Here is a 20,209-nt window from a genome sequence, read left to right as displayed (position 1 = left end):
TCTTAATTCCTACTTGTGCCCTTATGTTCCACCTTCCTTAAGGCCTTATATCTTTCCTCGTTGTTAGAGGATTTTCCATTTCTTATCCTAAATGCTCTGCTGGTGGGCAGATCCCACCCAGGAGGTGGCTGCGTTTTGGGGCAAAGTAATGCCTGTGTTCACATCTTCCTAAGTAATAAAGCAATTTCACTGAAGAACATCAGTATATAATAATATTAATCAATATTTTACTGCTGTCACTTCTGCTCACAGATGTCCTGTAAAAGAGAGTATAGGGAGCAATCCGAAGATAAGATATGGTGCATAAAATAGTGCAGCATGATTAATGAACCTTTTGTCCTGGTGAGCAAGATAAAATATCTAGTGCTACTGCCCCATGCTAACAGCATTTATATCACATTTTAAATATTTTTTCTTATTTCAGAGGTATTTCACTATCTGTCTTTGTTCAAGGGCAGATGAGAAACGGATGATGCAAACACTGAAATGTGAAATCTTCCCCAGCTTAATTTTATTCTTAGATCACAGAGATCCTTTCTTTGCTGCTTGTTTGTTTGTTCCGTTTTCTCACCTTTGCAGACTCCAGAGTTGGAAGAAATCCACATCAATTACTGACCCCCCCCCTTCTCCACCTCGCCAAACCTCCCGCATCTCAAGCAATGCAGCTTATCTCCTGGCTGCCGCTGCTGACAGGTCTGGCGGCTGTCCCTGAGGCCACAGGCAGCATCGCTCTGTCGGGCGATCGGGAGGGAGAGGTGGACCCATGCCAGAGTTTTGTGATGCCACAAAGCGAATTTCAGCTGGAAAGCAGAGGGGAATGCGGCAGAGCAGCCAGGGCATTTCCCGGGCCGTTTAAACTGGTGATGGGGTGGGGGAGTGGGAGAAGATGCTGGGCTGTAGATGGGCAGAGCTTTGGTGCAGGCACAGGCGTGAGCTTGTGAAACTCCCCTGGGCTGGTGACTGAAAAAAGCTTTTCTCCTCCTCCTCCAAGCTCGACTTTCTCTTCTCGTTGTTGCCTTTCAATTTTACCACAGCTCATCCAAGGGAAACCCTTGCAAGTATGCGGGACACGTCAGGCCAGTGCTGGGATTGCTTCTTCTGGGACAAGAAATCCCCAGGGGAGACAGCGGATAGAGGGCTGGGAGGCTTAGGGCACTGCTTAAAAGTTACGAGAGCCCCGAAGTTGCTGACCGTGGGAGCTGAGAACTGCCTGGGCTTTGGTGGGGGGTCCCTGTGGCTGAGGGTCCCCTGAAGCAAGCGTGGTGACGAGGACAGATAGGACGGAGGTGCGCGATGGTTAGTGGGCAGCATCATCTCCTGGGAGTAGCATCCCCACCTCCAGTGGCCCTATGACAGATGAAGCTTTCTGGGAGACGCTTTCCCATCTTTTAATGTACAGAGGCTTGTATTTATGGAGAAATTTGGGTTACGCTGATGCTTTCTGGAAGGTCTGCCTGTGTTGCGTGAACCACGCTGAGCAGCCTCACCACGCAGCAGTTGCCTGCGCAGGGGCTTGGACCGACCTGATTTCCACTGCCAGTTGCAAAACTGTGGTGTAAGAAAAATCTGATGACACCAGCATTATGTTCCTCCCGTAAAGACTGGCTTGCACCGTGTCCAAAATGAAATGAAATACAGTGCTGCAGTGGCACTGTTTGACCTTTCCCATTTTCTGGGTATTGAGTTTTATTTGAATTTCGACCTTTTCCCTGCCGTTTCTTGGCTCTCTTCTCAGCGAGCTGACAGATATTTGCTCTGCATGGAAATCCACCCGACCTCAGGTGCTCGCTGCTGCCGTTGAACTGAACAGGAGCTGCTGCCTTCGCTTCACATCTGTTCCTGATACCACTGCAGATGAGGGTCTTGCGGAGGACGGCATCCCGCCCAGTCGGGCGAGTTTTGGATGCTGCAAACCTCCCTGCTATTGGCTTTTTCACATGGAATTCGCATTGAATTCTTGTCACGCGATTAGCGCAAATCCATGGCACTCTTCCTGCAAGATGAAGCTGTTCGCCTATCACAGACAAAAATGTTATATTTCCTGTGTCTGAAGCATTTTCTCCAAACTGTGCTGTTGTAGAGCAAGTTGTATTTTTTAACTGTGTCCACCAATTTTCCTAGTAGATGATCAGACCTAGCTGGTTGACTGCAAATACGGTTTCCTTCTAGTTTTGGCAGATTTTACCAAGTCAAATCAGCCTCCAAGCACATAAGTGATGAGCTTAGCTTCTTCTCTGTAACGTTAAGACTGAAACTGGGACAATTTATAGCAACGTTTCCTGCTGGGGAGAGTGGCGGTACTTTCACACCCATTCAATACTTCTTGGACTTCAGGGAGTTTACTCTCAATTTATACCATGCTATGTGAGGTCGGAGTCAGGCCACTAACGGAAGATAAATATCTTTAAAAATATTTGCTGCCTGCTTTGATGAAAGGAATGTAATGGCTAAAAATAAATCTAAAGTGGAAAAAATAAGACTATTTTTGGAGAGGTGGGAAGGACACAACAAAGCCAAGGACAAAGTCTTTGTCTGCCAGCGAAGGAAAGCAAGGTGCAGAGACAGTGATGTCTGTGGTGAAAAAAATGGTGATCTGAGAGACGAAAAGCAGGAATTTGCGGTTGCCCATGGTTTGTGGAGTAGGTACATTCGCAGATTCCCAGGGTTTCTGGCTGAAAGTTGCCCATTGCTGATCTTTGCCAGGGGCTGACTTCTCCTAATAGTCTCCAGTGTGCTGTGCCGGGGGATTTGCCTGGCATGCATGTAGCTGGTTTTGGAACCAGCCATCCATCCATCATCTCACTTTAGGGTAACTACAATCAGCATCCTGCAGCCTTCTGGCCCTGGCCGCTCTCCTGTTAAAGTTTTCCATCAAGTGGATGGCAGATCTTTATTTTAGGTGGCTAATTAAAATGCACTGATTTGTAGCCGGTGCTGCTGACGTGCAAACCTAGACAGGGAAAATATTCTTAGCCGGTGCTTGCCAGGCTGGCTGGAGTCTCCAACTCGTGGGTGACCTGATGTGCAGCTCAGGAACACACGGCAGCCCCGCATTCTCAACAGGCTTCCTACAATTGCAGCTCAGCTGCATTGCTGCCGTGGTATTCTGGGACACTATAGCTGTCCCTGCTCAGTGTCCACTCTCCCATGAAATATATATTTGTATTTAGTGATGGTTTTAGCACTCACCAAGTGGTGGCCTGCTGCTCCTGAGTCGGGAGCATTTGGGGATAGCTGGGTTCATCTTGCCAGTGCTGCTTTTATCACCTCGGGGGAGTCCATAGCCTGTCTCTGCCTCCTTCTCCCCAAACTATGTGGCTATTAACAGTGCAAAAATACTGCCTACGTGGGCAAAAGTAGAACGGAGAAGGAAATCCTCTCCAATAGTTAAAATGTTGGGTTGGATGTTAGCACTGAAGTTTACCCTCACAAAAGGCACAGTCTTCAAAAACACGTGGAAAAGAAGTGCGGTATGAAAGATCCCCCTCTCCACGGGAGAGGCATAATGGATTTCTTAGGCTCAGGTGGCATTAAGTGTAGGCTAGTAATTCATGTCATAGTGAGTAGAAGATATCACTGCATTACCAACTTTCCTGTATGAATGCAAAACCCTCATCTTTTTCACAAGAAAAATGGCTGGGGACCCTGTTTGCTATCTCTGAGCGGACAAAAAGGAAGACAAAATGCCGTGCTGATTCCCAAAACTGTCATTTTAAAGTGTCTAAAGGGTGAAGAACGTGGATTCTACCAACCTGCAGGAATTTGTGCTCCCAGGTCCCCTGAGGGGGTTTGAAAATCTGCTCTCCACAACGACTGAGCCTGAAATGGTTGGGAAATTCAATTAATACTTGCACAGATAGCTGTTCCTAAGTATTTACACAGTACACCTATCTCGGTGGTATGCAAACACTCTGCAGGGTTTAGCAGCATGATTACAGTTGACCTGCCAAGGGCAGTCATTCCCTTTACTATTTTCCTATAGGTTGAGTCCAGGCTATTGAATCTGAGCCCATTTTCTACGAGATTTCATTTGAAATTCAGAGTACGGTCCTGCTCTGCATGACCAGATAGGTGTGGGACAAAATTTCAGGAGTAGAACCTGTGGAAATGTGACCCAAAAAACAATATTTTTTTTTTAGAATATATGTTTTTAAATTTACTATTGGGCAATGTTTTGTGCTGAGAATTAATTTTTATTATAGCTGATTTATAACCCCATGAAAATGGGCTTCAGTCTCGGAAAAAAATGCATACACTGCAAATACCAGAGGTGTGCTATCCAGTTTCCATACAGCCCTCCAGCATTCATATACAGCATATTTGTAGGGGTGTCACAGCTGGCTTTCTCTTGGCCATATTTTGCTGGGGAACTAGGAATCTTGGCAATTCTGAATTTTGTTGCTCTTCCAAAAGCAGAGTCGACACCATTACTGTGTGGTGAAAGATTTCTCCATAGGAACTACATCTCTAAGTTAGTCTGCAAATGCAAGGCTGGAGAAGAGCTGTCGTTCTCTGCCTTCCAGAAATAGCATTTCCCTGTGTGATTGCTCAGGGTCCTGCTTCTGTGTTTGCCGCACGTCCACAAAGTCCTTGAGGTCAGCACAGCATGGGAGGTTCAGGAAGAGCATGGTCCAACGGAGGTGGCCAGGAGAGCAGGCTGGTCGCATGGTTGCAGTGAAGCTTTGCAAGAAGACTTCTTGCAAGGGAATGAAGTGTTAAAGCCAAGCTGAGGCATCTCTCAGAGTCCTGCGGCTGTGTAAATACCTCCTTAAACATAAATATATGGACTGGATCACCTCTGGGTCACAGGAAAGTTCATTTCAAAAGTAATAGACCCAGCTATAGTGGCCGCATGTCTTTTAAGCCTGCGATTCCTGTAAGGCATCCTGGCACTGATGCAATTCAGTGACTTGATGAGTAATTGTAGTGGCTTGGGAGCAGCAAGAACGGGTCCTTGGTGGCACTGAGGCAGGAGCAGGGGGTACCCCAAACTCCGTAGCTGCCTCCACCCTGCAGTTTTTCCATGAGCTCACAGGAGATGGTTGTCCAGGCACCTCTTGGATTTCAGTTTGCTAGGGAGTAAAGAGAGGCTTTGAGAAGCAACCCAGGCTCCAAGGCTGTGTTGGGACAAGATGAAGGCAACTGGGTTTGATAACTTCCACCCTCTGCTGTCAGGGCCTGAGCTTCAGTGCTGCAGCGTGCTCGGTTAGCGATGCTCACCCGTTTGCACAGGCAGCGCTCACCTCTCTGGGACACGGAATACAGGCAGCTGTTTTTACACTTATCCCGAGAGAAGATGAAGAAGCATAGGTGGAAGAAGGTAGAGGAGAAATGTGCCTATTCCCCGTGCAGTAGTTTGGCAGAGAAAGGACACGCTTCGGCCGCAGAGGCGGTGCAGTCAGCTGCTGATCGTAAAGGATTTTACAACTGATAAGCGGTGAAATTGCTCGTTGCCCGTGGAGCAGAGCGGAGCGTGTTTGCACTGAGGCACGGGCTGGATACGCATGGTTACAGCTGCAGAAGGAGCTGCAGAAGGCGGCTTTATAGTGTGAGGCTGCGCTCCATCTGCGGGATAAACCCAGGCAATTTCACAGGTTACCAGTTCAGGAGGTGGGTAACGGTGCTTGTCCTTTCACGGCAGAAAAGCAGTGGCTGAGCTCCTCCAGCACCAACCCATTGCTCATAGGAAATGCTTCAGATACAACTCTCTTGTCACTCACAACTGATCAGTCCCCTTCTTTCCCCCTTTTGGAGAAAAAAACCCCAAAACAAAACCAGAAAACTGGAAGATTTCAGTTTGCAGAGGCCACAGCCTGGCTCCGTGGGAGATGCTGTTTGCAAGCCTGATCTCCTGTGCAGGCTGGGCTCAGCGCTGAAGCAGGACCAGCACGTCCCTTGAGCAAGGCTTTAACCAGCACCCGTGCTTGGTTAAAAAAAAAAAAAAAGTGCCTTATTTGGGCTGCAAGCAGATGGAGCTTTTGACCGTTGGAAGTCTTTTAGCCTCGCCTCCACGGTCTCTGCGTGCAGATGGGAGTATGCGTCTGGCCTCACCTTTAGCATAAAATCTAAATAAATAAGAAACTGAAAGATGTAACACAACCACATCCAGTAGCTCAGTACATTTCACATTCTGTGCTGTGTGTTGTTTGCTCGCACTCACAGTATTGCTGGCCCTTGCTTTTAATAAGTTGTGACCTGGCTTCCAACCTTACAAGGCTGGTTTCAAAATTATGAGGTCTCATATGTCTAATAAATTTGGGGTTCTTTTCCTCTACCTCCTCCTGTTTTTTTTTTTAGTTTAAGAAGTACTTTGCTGTCATTTTGAAGTTCTCTCTGCAACCCTATACATTAAAAAGTTCAGTCCTGGATTTTAAGCAGTAATTACTAGAGGTTAATTATTGTGTATTCCCGTGATTCAAAGCACTTGGACTTGGGGAGAAGTGCTGATAGCACAGGATACGCAGTAATGCAGCGAGAGCTGCCAGCGCTGCCTTTCTATACATTCCGGTGTCTGAGCTTTCCTCTCCCTTTTCCAGTGGAAACTTAACCTTCAGCTTCTCAACTCCGCAGACTTTTTTGTTGTTGAGACACTGCCACGTTCTTGAAAGTCTGTGCTCTCCTTCCCCCCTCCATCCCCCAAATCAGCCTCCGGTTTGATGGCACATTAACACGAGCGGTGGTGGTGAAGGTGGGATTAGGATCAGATTTTTCTTTCTCTGTTGGGCAACTTCTTGCACTGTCCCAAGGCACTGATGCTTGCTGTAATTTGGGCGGGAGTCAAAGGTGCTGTCTCTGTCTCGCTTTCCTTTAGCCCACAACTGAAAAGCCAAGCATAGCTCTGTACTTTTTGCATCCTGGTCTGTTGTTCGGGTCAGTATATGAATGCACGCGCTCCCACGGCATGCTCTGGAAGGACTGTCGTAGCTTTTAGCAGCACGTGTGATGAAGACACCCACCCCTCTTAGCCAGGGTTTGCAGAAGTGTTTGTAAGAGCCCCTCGCACCTTGCTTGCTCAGTGTGCAAGGGGCTCTAGGAGTTGCTCTGATGTCGCTTAGGCTCCCAGAGCAAAGCAGATATGATGGGGGGAAGGAAATCATCCATATGAAGAACAGAGAGGGAGCACTGCTGAAACACAAGTCGTGACACGACTCTTAGGAGTGGGTGCCCACAGGCACGAGAGCAGCCAGGCTCAGCGGTGCTCTGCAGGAGGTACCAGCCCTCGCTCGGGTGCTGCTTTTGCTTTCCTCCCCGCTGAGAGCTCTGCTGCTGCCCCGGCCGCAGGGTGGCCTGGAGCTCCCCAGCTGGGGCAATCGGTGGCTGTGGGCAGCTGAGAGAGATTAAGAGGGTGGGAGAGCCCAGTCAGCCCAGTCAGCCCAGCCTCCCCACCTGGCAGCGGGCTTAAAACTACCCCGAAGTACGGGTTCCCCTCTCTGGAGCTGGGGTGAGTTTCTGGGGAAGGTGCTGCTTGGAGCTGGGGTTTTAGTTCTCATTTAATAGCTTGCTAGGGACAGTAAGGGAGTTGGAGGAGAGGTGGTGAACCTCCCCTTCCTGGGGGGCTGCACAGATCTTCCTGACCTCCTGGATTTTGGGTTGCAAGGTGCTATGCTTGGGCTGATGCTGACCTTGGAAATTTTGCCACCACCTCTTCTGGGACCTGGCCAGAGCCCCGGGCATCTTCCAGTGTTGTCCTTTCCTTCCTGAGCAGCAGCCTCTGAGCTCAGCAGGTTGGTGTGGTGTCTCTCTCCTCTGTGTCCCTGAGTTGCCTTTATTTGATTTTAATGGTTTGCAATTTACTGGTGGGTGTGTGTGGGTGGGAGGCTGAGCTGTGGTTTGGTTTAGCTCCCTCTTGGTTCAGTTAAGCTACTGTGCTGCCTGCTCTGAGTTAGGAGAGATTATAGCTGTCTCGGATGCAAAGCTTGTCTTGTTCCTTCCCCATCTTGTTTTGAGCAATATTTGGTGCCAGTCTTTCAGCCCTGGGGCTGTGAAGTCTCAGAATATAGAAACTCTTCCGGTTGCAGAGGGATATTCCCTAGCAGCAAAATAGCTCTCAGTTTTCCTCTCCGTTTCTCCCAAAGCCTCATCCTTCTTGGTCCTGTGCTCTTCAGTGTCATCAAAAGGTATGCCTGGATGTTATTTCTTACAAGCCCCTTTTTTATAGCTTTCAGATGTTGGCAGGTGGATGTACCAAGTGTCTTGCTTTTATTGTGCTAGATGTTGCTATTATCCTCTTCTGTTCCTCTCCTTGTGAACCTGTAAGCTTGACTGAGGGCAATATGCCCCCCTGCAATCTTAAATAATTATGTGAGGTCTTTGGTATGCACCATGTTACCTTCCGCTTCTCTGCTCGTGCTTGGAGAGCACCAGCTTTCTTCCACTAAAAAAATTGTCTTTTGTGTGTTGTGATAAGAAAACAAGTGCAAACCCTTACTGCTCTTTGTGAAAAGGATGAGTTTTGTTTGATGTTTCCCCTCTGCACTGCCGTGTTTTTTTGTGGGGTGCTGGAGTGACCCCGTCCCAGGCTCTGCCACTGTGACCTGCTCTGCATCAGCTTTCTCTGTTCCTCGGTCTCCACATCTGGAAAATGGGAACAAAAAGGCTTTTTGTTCTCTCTCTAGTAAAGTCATTGTGAACTGTGGATGAAAAGCAGCTTCAGGATCTGATCCAAAATCTTTGGAAGCTGTCTGAAAGACTTCCATGGATTTAATGGTCTTTGGAGTAGATGCTATGATGTTTGCCTCGTTTTTGTTTGAAAGTCTCTCTTGCCTTCCCTACCCAGCTGAATGTCTTCTCGTTGCAGCTGCAATCATTTGAGAGCATCACCACCAAACACCTCATAGACAATTGAGTAATAAACTCCCTTGGGCTGTGTGCTAAACAGATGCCTTCACCTTTTTGGTCTAATTAAAGAAAAAAGTGCCATATGCCTTTTCAGATGGGATTGTTATCAGAATGTCCTGAATCTTGACTTTCTGTTCCAAAGTGAATCTTTCCAGCACTTCATAAAAAGAAGAGAAAAAGGAAGTGGGGGAGGGCGGGTGGGAACGAAACCACCAAACCACGCTTGTCTATGAGTTTATATATGTCTGTGTTTAGTCCTTGGCAAGAGGGCGTGGGGCTCTGCACTTGTGTGAAACCCAGGTCCTGATTCACCGGGTATCTCCTGTAAAGTATTGATCATTATGACTTGATTAAGTCTGGAAATAGGTATTGAGTTGCGGAGTTCTCTCAAGTAAAATTCATCCTGCCTGACTGGAAGCAGAATACTGGATACCTGGAAATCTTTATAGTTGCTTTAAGTGTCCATAGGGCCTAAATGTTTCTAGGATTAGATAGCAGCTGAGCTGTGATTTTTTTTGAGAGCCTCTCTGGTGATGTAGTTGTAGGGCTTGCCTTCACCTGTTAGGTATTTGAAGAGCTTTGAAAGCATGATTTAGGGTTCTTGGCATTTATGGTTGCACTCTTGAACCTCTGCGGTAAGTGCTTATATCCGTAGTTGGGTATATTTTTCTAGAAAAAAAGCTATTTCCTCAGGAGTTACTTTCCATGAAGCACCGAGCAGCTGCAGAAGCTGTTTGCTGTTCCTGCAGGGGCTGCTTCCGAGAGCAGGAGGCCGGCGGGCCCTGGCTGTGGGGGCTCGCGGTTGGGCAATGCTGAAACTGCGGAGGTCTGTAATGGGGAGTTACTGGCTTTCATGGGAGCCACGGGAAGGGGAAACACGAACGCTGCTGCAACCCACGTGTGTGTTTGAGTTCTCTATGGTATGGTTGTCCTCTGAAAGTGCTTTTTGAAGACAGGAATGACTAGTTTGGTTTTGTTGTGGTTTTTTTTAACTGGAAAATTTTGCTGAACCTGTCCTACTTTATCTACAGGGTATGTGTTTCCTTCACAACAGTACTAGCTAAAAATACAACAGTCTTTCAGGTGGGGGGGAAAAAAAAAATCCCATCTTTGGTCAAGGATGTTGCTGCCTGCACTGGAGAGTGGATAGGCTTGGCTAGCGAGCGTGGCTGGATGCAGAAACATCTTGGTACCAGTCCTGTCTCTGAGGGAAAGGTAGGACTCATGGTAATGTCACTGGTGCCAATTTCATCACTTGATCCAGTGTTATGGAGTGAAACATTACTGTAGTCCAGGCTTATAATGTTATCCTTGTCTGTGAAGTGGGTGTGATGGTACATACATCATGCATTGGCACCCGAGAACTTCGTTTAGTAACACTTGAAGTGCTTGGAGATCTTTGAGTGAAAAACAGAAGTGCAGTATTAACAGCTGGGAAAGAAAATAGGATGAACCAGGGGACCAGGCTGTAGCAGCATGTCTGATCCTCTGTGGTGCAAAGTCCTGGCAGCCTCTAAAAATGGATGTTGAGATCCATTTCTCCATGCTGAGATCAAGTTGCCTGCAGGATGTGCAGGAGCATTCACCAAAAAGCCTAGGCTGTCCTTTGGGGCAGATGGGGGAGCGTGGGTGCTCGCCAGGCTTCCCACCGAAGGGATGCGGGAGCAGCGTGCGTCTGCGGCGCCTCTGCCGTCTCAGCATCTTGCACTCATGGGGGGGCTTGGTTTAAGCTATTGGGGTGGAGGAAATGTGCAGTCTACTTCTGAATTAGATTGCAGCACAGTCCTAGTAAATTAGCATTCCATTTTGCATAAATAGAGGAACAGAATCTCGACGGGAGATGGAGATATCAGTCTATCTCTTTAATGGACTTGTACTGAGAAATACTATGATTCTGTTGAAATGTGATTTTAATAGTTTCTCCATTTTCCCTGATTCTCCCTGCAAAGCCTTTTCAGCTGCGAAGGATGCAGTGGATAGTTTGAATACTGATTCTTTGTGGGCAGCCTAGTGAAAATATAATTATACTGTTTATCATTCAGTAAAAGCCTGTCTCTGAGAGGAGTCCTTTTAGGAAAGGAGAGGGTTTTTTTCTTCTATTTGTTAGAGAGCAAAAATGAAATGGAACATTTGATACCATAAGCAGCGCTCTATTCACCCGTCTTCTGCCATGCTAACAAAAAAAGAAAAGAAAAACGGAAGACTTGATGCTTCCTCTAATGCCAAGAACTACAAAGAAGGTCATTTTAAGTTTTACTGGCTTGTTAATTCAAGCTGTTAACTTGAAGTGCATCTTTCCCATGCAATGGCACAGCCTAAAAATGTTCTTTATTTGGATTTGGAGATAAATAGCTCTTACAGTGAGATTGCAGCCCCTGGAGAAAATAGTGGGTTAGAAGAATGAAGGAGATATAGGTAATAAAACCAGCAACATGGATGTAAAACCGATGCAAAGGGAAAAACCAAACCCTTCGCTGAACACAGGATGGGAAGTCGGATGCAACCACTTCATCATTGCTTTTGGTGGGCAGAGAGCGGCTGGCTGGGGGATGTTACCCCTTCAGGGCTTTTTTCTTGTTCATATATAAGGTAGCAGCCCATAAGTGGTTGTGCCCCTCCACATGCTGTGTCTCCTGAGGCTGACGGCGCAGCTGCCTGAAGCAGCACCTGTATCCTTCAGTAGGAACCTGAGCAATGTCAGGCATCTGTGGAGGCAGCGCGACCAATTTTATAATAAGACTTTGTTATTTTATTTTCTTAAATGACTGTAATCGGAAGTGCATAATTGAGCTGGTGCTGTTTGCAATTCTTTCCTTGTTTCTCTCTGGTGAGCACTCCCATCTCAGTGCTGTGCAGATAAGCAACACGCCGGGAGTGTTTCTTTCTGAAACAGGAGCTGGGGTTTAACAGAGCCCCAGTGGCTCCCGTCTGTTCGGTCTGGGCATTGGTGTGCGCTGAAGGAAACGTATTTTAGCTGCTTCTTGGCATGTGACAAAGCAAGCGTTGACCAAGGAAGCCCCTGGAAGTTGTTGGCATTGCCTAAGCAGAATCAAAATGCGGATGTGAAGGGCACGTGCCACCACCGGGCAGCGTGGGAGGATGGCCCCATCCAGGCCTGGGAAGGCAGAATTGGCACTGAAATCTGCACACCTAGCTGCTGTAAAATTGCTAAAATTGGGTAATAATGTCATTCTTTCCCCCGCCTCATCCCCATTTGCTTGCCTTTCTCTGACCCAGGTCTTGCAGCTGCTGTGCTGTGGTACGTGCGGGAGCTGGGGCCAATAGCTGTGTTTTGCAGGGCCAAAAGGTTTTGGGGCTGGATTTGGGGGAGAGGGAGGAGGGTGGAAAGCTCAGATGGGACGGAGCTGGATCCTGGTTTTGTGAGGTGAGGCTGCGGGGAGAGAGGAAAGGTTAGCCTTCAATTTTTTTTCTCTTTATAGAGGCCAAAAAAAATTTGGGAGTTGTCTTTATCGTCAGAGCTTTTTACGTCCTTGTGGAAATAAGGTAACTCATCCCTTTGGCTGGAGGGCCAGGGAGGAAAAGCCTTCCTGGCTCCAGGCTTCCAGGGTGCTGGGGACTCCCCTCGGTGTCCTGTCCTGCGGTGTCACCTGCGCTTCAGCAGTGGGAGCTGATGCCAGAGTAAAAGTTATAAATGACCAGAAAACAAAAATCTGCTCTGTACAAACATAGAGGTTTATAATGTGGTTGAGTTCCACAAAAGAATGAAAACAAGACCTTTTAGTACGAGGGGTTTTTCTTTTTTTTTTTCCCCTTCTTCTGAATGGAATGGAGACAAAGCATTTGGTTTTGGATAGAAAAGGCTCCCCCTCCCACCAGTTTGCCTCCCTTCATCTCTCTGGAGGCAGCAAATAGCTCACACTGGACCTTGGATTCTTTTCCACCAAATATTGTCAGAACTAATACATGTCTCTGTGGACTGTTTGAGCAGAAAATGTTAAGTTCCTTCGATGCAGCCAAGAGGATCCATGTCCTGAGTCCTAGTCCCAAAGAACTGGGATGAGAAACTTCATTTCTAGCCAACAAAGATGGTCCTGCTTAAATCAAGTGCCACAGAAAACTTCCTGTGACTGGTTCCCATTTTAAATAGTTACGGCGCAAACTTAGGACACCTGCAGCTTATGGTGGAGGTGGGAGTCCCGCTCCTGGGGCTGCGCTCCTGGGGCTGCAGGTACTTACTGTGGGACCTTCAGCAAATGGATTGCCATCACCTGCGAGGAGAGGCCGCCTCTCTGGTTGGAAGTGCTGGGTAGGAGGTGCTGTGTTGGAGCTGCTGTGACCAACGCATAGCATAATCTTTTCTTTCTTTTTTCTTTTTTTTTTTCCTCTTTGAATAAGGGCAAAGCCAGCCTTGTTTTTTCCAACCAGCTTAAAAGCACTTTTCAAGTGTAACTTTTGGCTCTTTGAGCCTTTGAGAGAGTATTGAGTTGCAGAAGGTGGTGGCTGCCAGTTCCTATATAAAAACACTGCATTAGTCAAAAACCCCTTTGGAAGCGCCACTGATTAATATATCAGTTCCTATGAGAGCACGCTGACCTAGATTTTGCTTTAGCTGTTTAGGTGGAGACTTGACTACAATGTGGCTTTTATCTGTTTGCAGAATGGATTTAGAGGATGTGGAGTCTACAGAGAGCTTTTATTTCCTTTTAAAACCATTGTGTTCAAACGTGCTACCATATGTCTTGGGTTTTTTTTTTTTTAATCTCGCTCGCTGATCGTTTTGGGGGTTTAGAAGGTCAGCGGTGCTCAGCTTATCAGCCACCTAAGAATGGTTGGGGAATCCATTAATTTGCACGTGCTTCATGGCATAACTTGCTTATCAGACACCTGAAAGACACTGGAGGTAGGGGCTGTAGCAAATATTTGCTGGGATGAGCAGTTTTTCTCTTTGATCTCTTTGAAGTTCAGATGTGTTAAAAGTATGATCATAACACTCGTAGGCAGGCATTTCTTATCTGGCTTATTTTTGCTGGGGGAATATAATGCAATGTGAAAGGCGTTTGTATGGAATTTCTGGAATAGCATTTTACAGGGTGGGAAAAACAGGATGTCTGCGAAAGAGTCCAGCCTGTGAATTCACAGCAAGGGCTCACTGGAAAGGAGCTGAGACTTGGTGCTGCTTCGCAGTTGTAACTCTTGCGCTGCAGAATCTCAGAGCGCTTTCAGGGCATGAGAGGGGTTAGCTTCCTAATGCTGCTGGCCTCCCCATCCTTAAACTGAGATTAAAAATCAGGCGTGGAAGCTATTGCGATCGTGTGGATTTGAACCATCCCAGGGTCAAGAGGGGGATCCCTGATTGCTGAATGCGGGAGGATTTCCTCGGCTCGACTCGTGTAATCTCTGTGGTGGTCATCTCACCTTCCTGAAAGGGCTCTCCTCCACGTCTGCATCTCGGGCAGCCTCCGAACCAGGGGAAATGGAGTTGAAATGAATGCTCTGCTCGTTGGGATTAGCCACAGTTTGGGTGTTCATCTGCGTGTGTGCGCTGATGGCAACAGCACACCTTGTTGCTGCTGGCCAGGCCGTGTTAAGGAGAAGGAAATGGTTAGCATAGTTGGTTTAGTATTTCTCACTGCAGCTCAATTAAAAGATTCCACTATCAGCCTTTGATGTACCACGTGTACTCTCTCTGCCATTGAGACAATGTATAAATCGCTTCTTTGACTAGCAATATTTACGATGAAGTCTTACTCATTTTGGGTAAAGGGCAGTCCAAGCACATTTCTTAAGTCTTGATTTCATTAGCGCAGCGCTGCAGTTCATCAAACCCCATAAATATTTATCTTTTCAGCATTCTTTGTATGATTTCAAAACACTGGCCGTATTTTAACGGGACACTTCGTGTTGTTTATTGTGCAATAGCTTTGCCATAGATACGCTGACAAAGAAATCTCTGATGGCCATAATGAACGGGGAGGCACGTTCTCTTCCAGACGTGTTTATGAACGTGTTTATAAAAGCCGCCTTTGCATCAGCACTCCCCGAGTGGGTGGGGAACGAAGGCCAGTTGGGGATTCCCCCGCGAACGCTATGAGTCAAAAGGATTTGCAGCTCTGCCAACCCTGCACGCTTAGAAATCATGAGTCGGTTGCTAAAAATCATGAGGTTTGTAATAAATAAATGTAGGGGTATTTCAGGTTGCTTTCTGACAGCTGTGGTTCTGGGTAAAATCGATACTTGTGTTCTGGATTTCTCTGCAACCCCAGTGGTTTGGGATTTATTCTTTAATTCTAATGGCATAGCGGAAATTTTTGCTGACACGTGAGCCTTTGGGTGTTGAGACTTTTAAAAGATGCATCAAGTGTTTGGAGACTTTTGTGGATAAAACAATACAAGCTGGCAGCACGGGCTTCAGGGAGAAGCGATGGGGTAAGCATGCCGTGTCCTGGTGGTGACGAGCTCTTCCCCAAGGACTGGAGAACTCTCTCTCGTGTCTGCTCACTTTAGAGGCAAGAAAAGACAGTCTCATCGCAAATGGATAAGGACCTTTTTTTTTTTAGTCCTTCAGTTTGTTGAAATGTTTGAATTTTTTTTTTTAAATGCTGAGATTATTAAAACAAAATAAAAAGTGGTCTTTCCTGAAGTTTTTTTGCAGAGTTCTGTGAAGTGAATGGGATGCATGCTTGTTGCTGACGTTTGTACTACCAAGAAATTGCCTGATAGACTTCGTACTGACATGAAGGAACCAGCTGCTGAAGAAGCCTGTTCATGAAACTTTCGCATTATAGGATTTTTTAAAGCCTATTGCAGATTTTTCTTCCAAACATTTTATTTGTTTGAACAAAATATTTTTGGAGAATAAAAGAAGGCTGAATAATCTTTATTATAAACCTTACTAACTGTTCCTTTATAGGACAGAAAAAAGTTCATGGTGTAAAGAAAAAACAAACCCAAGGTCTCTACTTCTTAATGAATAAGTGTGCTTAATAAGCGTTGAAAGTTTTAACAAGTTAGTCTTTATTTTGTTCAGTTATGGAAGATCTTTATTTTAAATTTTGAAAAAGTATTAATTACTTTTTCCTCTCTCTTTCCAGGCAGGATTATTGATTCAACACGCTGATTGTGTCCTGTGTGAATTCATCTCCTGAACACCTGCACCAGGTACTTCTTTCCTTTCATTGCGTGTTTGTGCTGTCTGTGCTATCTTTGCATTTAGTGCCACTTCAGAAAGGTCTTTGTGCTCTAATAGGTACTGTGTCTGCATTTTAATCTTGCTTTCAGGAGACTGGGCTCCATGTTTTTGCCCCCCTCCCACTGGCGTCCCGAATTTTTTTTGAATTGCAAGAAGATGCTTCTGCTCATGGAAACTTGGCGGGTGATGGGGCCCTTGGAAATAGGGACCGGATTTTGTTGTTGTTCAGAGTGAATCGAATGGCATGTGGAGGCCTTGCAAAAACCAGAATCTTTATTTCCCGTTGCTCGAGGAGCACGTGATTAGGGCTGGATAAAGGACCTCGGTGTCCCTGCTGATTTCGGTTGTGCTCTCACAACTGTGAGTGCCGTGCCTGTGAAAAGCAATCGACTTCCCAGCTGTTTCTTATCACAGATGTAGCATGTCAGGAGGAAAAGCCCCATGTGTGACCTGAGACATCCCACATTTCTGAAGTGTCTGAGATACTTAATGCTTTTGTCGAACTGATCCCCAATCTCTTTTCATCACGTTGAAGTTATGGCATGCTCTGATGACCACAGAGCCCATGGCAATGCTGAGTTCTGGCTGTACGATTAAACTGTGTGAAGTGCTTCACCCATTTACGTGACAGTTATCATATGTTTTCTTATTGGTATTTACTACTATGTTACCTCTATTTCTGCTCATAAATGAGCATGTGGCTGCAAAAGTAGAGAGGGGAGAAGAGAGTGAGTCAAATTTGTCCTCTTGCCCTACACAGGGAAAAAGATGTAGTGCATAGGCACCGAGCCATTCCTTGTCACACGGTCGGGATCATCCTCCGTGAATAGTTTTCCATCTAGAATTTGCTGATCTGCTTTGCTGGTATTTTTTTGACCACACTTCTTTGTTTATTCCCCAACCACTTCAGATGAGCAAAAATTGCGCTGGCAAGAACATTTGTGGGAAAGCAGCATCACGTTGCATACTTGTGCGAATAAATATTCACAAGAGAATCCACGTTGAGAGCGCTTGCACGGCCGCTTGCGAATTCTCTTCCGATTACTCACCAAAGAGACTTGTTGAATGTTTATAGTTGTTTGGTGGGCAACTGGCAAACAAGTTGGGAAGACTTGTAATTTGTCTAAGCCTTTGATGGTCAAGTCTTGGATAGAAGTGAAAGCATCTGGCCTGGGTTGACTAATTGAGTGGCACTGGTAGCCCGGACTCCTAGCAACTCATTTCTGTCTGTAGCAACTCCAGTTTGTGTGTTCAGGCTATTCATCAGAGCTAAAGGCTGGAGAAATATGTGGAAGAATTGCAGTCTGTTTATAGATTGTTATGACTTAAATTAAGAGCTGGATTTGCTGGATAAATGAACAGAGCATTATGTGGCCAACATTAGGGAAACGTGAAGACTTTACCTTTCAGTTTTGAGTGTTCTTGAAGCAATTACCAGTTAATGCCTGTGCCTCTGGAGAGCTGTTACTGAATGATGATTATCTCTTGGGAGTCCCAAATTCTCTGCTCTGAGTGCCCTGCACTGATGGATACTTTTATCTGGTTTTCTGCTTCTCTGCTTGCAAAGTACTGGGAAAAGCAGGTGTTGCCTTTGATACTTGGATAGATTGGGCTTCACAACTGAGTAAATTATCACTACTTGATTGCTTGCTCTGTTTTCCTGTAGTGAAGAAGAAAGCACTAATAAACTGTTCCAGCTGCGGTTCTGTAGGCAAACATGGGTTTTGGTGGATGCTTTTTAAATGGAGGTCAACTGTCAAACAAAAGTTTTCTCATTCTTTAAGGATTTGGTTGACAAAGGTAGCTGAAATAAAGTTGGATGTTTTCCTGAAGTGCTGGATGTGTATCTGGAGAAAGCAATTAGCATTTTACAGGATGAAGCGCACACACCAAATGGATTAAGAATTGGCTGATACATCTGAAAGAGTAGTCATCGTCGGGGAGCCCTCGTGAAATGAGAGGTTGCTTGTTGGGCTTCGTGGAGCTTGGCGCACTGTTATTCCATCATCTCATCGGCGACCTAAAGTCATGATAAAATTACTGCTGATGAAGCTTTTGTACAGCTCACGCTTTGGCTGGCAAGTGCATAGTGGTGACTAAAGAAGTAATGCCGTGTAGTCTGGAAGGCTTGGTAAGCTCAGCCCGCGGAAATGAAACGTGCTTTGATGCAGATGTAGCTCTACATCTGGGAGCAAGGCAGGCAAGCGGTACCGATGGCACTGCTGGCTGCGCCGCAGAAATAAATGCCTTTGTGAACGGCAGAATGAGCTCCCAGTGTACCAGGCTGGCAAAAAAAGGCCAGCGTGATGCTGGGATCTGTATGCAGGAGAGCCTTGTGTTCCCCCTCCAAACCCTGTGCGTTTGGTCTTTTTTTTTTTTTCCCCTTCAAAAGGATGTCAATAAACAGAAGTCAATGTGGAAGAGGGCTAGAAAAATTATTTGAGAGCTGGGGAAAGCAAGATATTGAAAAGCTCTTAATCGACGGAATTTATATATATATAAAAAAAATGAAGTGACTTGATATTTATGCACTGATCGTTTTGAGAGAGAAGATTTTGGAAACAAAAGGAAAAGATATAGTGAGAATCCTAGCTGGAGGCTAAAACCCAACACATTCAAACTTGGATGCAAAGCACGTGTTTCTGAGTATGAATGCCGCAGAGGATTTACTGTCTCTTGGTGCTTGTCAAATCAAGCTTGCGTGCATGGGGGACGGGTGCTTTTGCCAGGACCCAAATGAAGCTTTAATTGAAGGGCTTTAGTTCTTGGCCTTTATAGAGCCAGGTGAGTGGGTGAAATGTAATGGTTGGGGTGATGCAGGAGGTCAGAACAGATGATATCATGGTCCTTTCAGGACTCAAAGCTTTAGGAATAAATGCATTTGAAAATCGTGTTGTATTCTAGTGGAAAGGACTGGCGTTCCTTGAGATTAAAAGGAGAGATTGACTTGCAACCACGATAATGTCCTTGCTGGCTGGAGCATTGCAACAGGCAGTGCTGGCTCAGCCCGCCTTGTCTCCTGTCTCCCTAGTACCTTCATCAAAGGAGCTGAAGCACGTGGGGCTACTGCTCATTACCGGCTGTATAGCTTTGGAGTTTTCTCTCGTTAGAGAACACAGAAAATAATATTTAGATGAAAGACTGGTCAAGTAAAACAGTTGGTTATTAGATATCTTTAGGTGTCTTTACAGAAAGAATTTTTGAAATCGAGGGTGGTTTTATGCCTTGCTCCAGGAGCTCTGAAGCGCAGGCAAACTGGTTTTGTCAAGGCAAGGGGAACTCGGTATATTCTCTCTGCCTTTCATATCTGTCTGATTCTTAAGACATCTCCATAGGTACCATCCTGTTTGTCATGTTTCCAGTGTTCCATCAGAAGAGACAGCGCTGATGAGGCAGAGTGATAAGTCCCCCACCCACCAAATCTGTTTATTCACTTACCAAAAGAAATACTTCATTTTGGGAAAGCAAATATTTTAGGCTTTGAGTAGTAAAAACAGGAAAAAAATATTTTCCGGTTAGGTATGTGACTTGTGATGATTTCTTGTTCTAACCCAATGCTACACTATATTGTGATGAAGCTGGGGGATTGATCCCAGTGATGCTCTGCTCCCCAGAGTCCCTGAAAATAGCAGAGCATTTTCTTTTGCAGGCTGCAACGTGCCCATCTTGCCTTTCAGTCAAATTCCATTTTGCTTCTATTATCATAGAATTGAGTAAACAAGTTTAATTTTCTCTATTGTGCTAAATGGTTTCCAGATCGGAGGTCAGTGCCTCTAAGCAATAGGTCAAATGATGTTATCCATCTGCATCCCTTTGGAATATGGATGAAGGATGCTGTGTATTTCTTGCTGCGATGTTATTACCTCTGTAGCTCATGTGTCCCGGAGACAGTGGGCTCAGAGTCCATGACTTGTGATTAGGGGTTTTGGTGGTGTTCTCTCTTTTTGTTGTTGTTGTTTGGCTGCAGCCGGAGAGGAAATACCTTAGTGTTGTCAGCTGAAATGTAAACAGAATGTCCATCATCAATCAGGAGCCATTGAGGTTCATCTGCTCTTGCATTCTCTCATAACCACAGGAGAAGCAGATTAACGTGAAAAATACTGGTGCGTGCGTGTGGTTTTGTGCATTTAAAGCTAACCAGATGTTTGAAAGTTCTTTCTGAAATACAAATGATGATATAATGACTCCATAGTAATACAGAGCATTGGCAAGGGAGACATG

At 45.9% G+C, this 20,209-nt stretch overlaps 1 long non-coding RNA gene across 1 annotated transcript; it reads left to right on the top strand.

Annotated features, from left to right (window-relative positions):
• Positions 1 to 7,542: 7,542 nt before the first annotated feature.
• On the top strand, positions 7,543 to 18,939 carry LOC127021333 (uncharacterized). Its single transcript, XR_007767192.1, has 3 exons — positions 7,543 to 7,724; positions 15,891 to 15,957; positions 16,078 to 18,939. It is a non-coding gene; the product is annotated as an uncharacterized LOC127021333 (long non-coding RNA).
• The last annotated feature ends 1,270 nt before the right edge of the window (positions 18,940 to 20,209 follow it).

This window comes from Gymnogyps californianus, chromosome 12 (assembly GCF_018139145.2).
Source record: "Gymnogyps californianus isolate 813 chromosome 12, ASM1813914v2, whole genome shotgun sequence".
NCBI lineage: Eukaryota > Metazoa > Chordata > Aves > Accipitriformes > Cathartidae > Gymnogyps > Gymnogyps californianus.
Note: the sequence above shows the minus strand (reverse complement) of the source record. Positions and strands in the feature narration are given on the sequence as shown.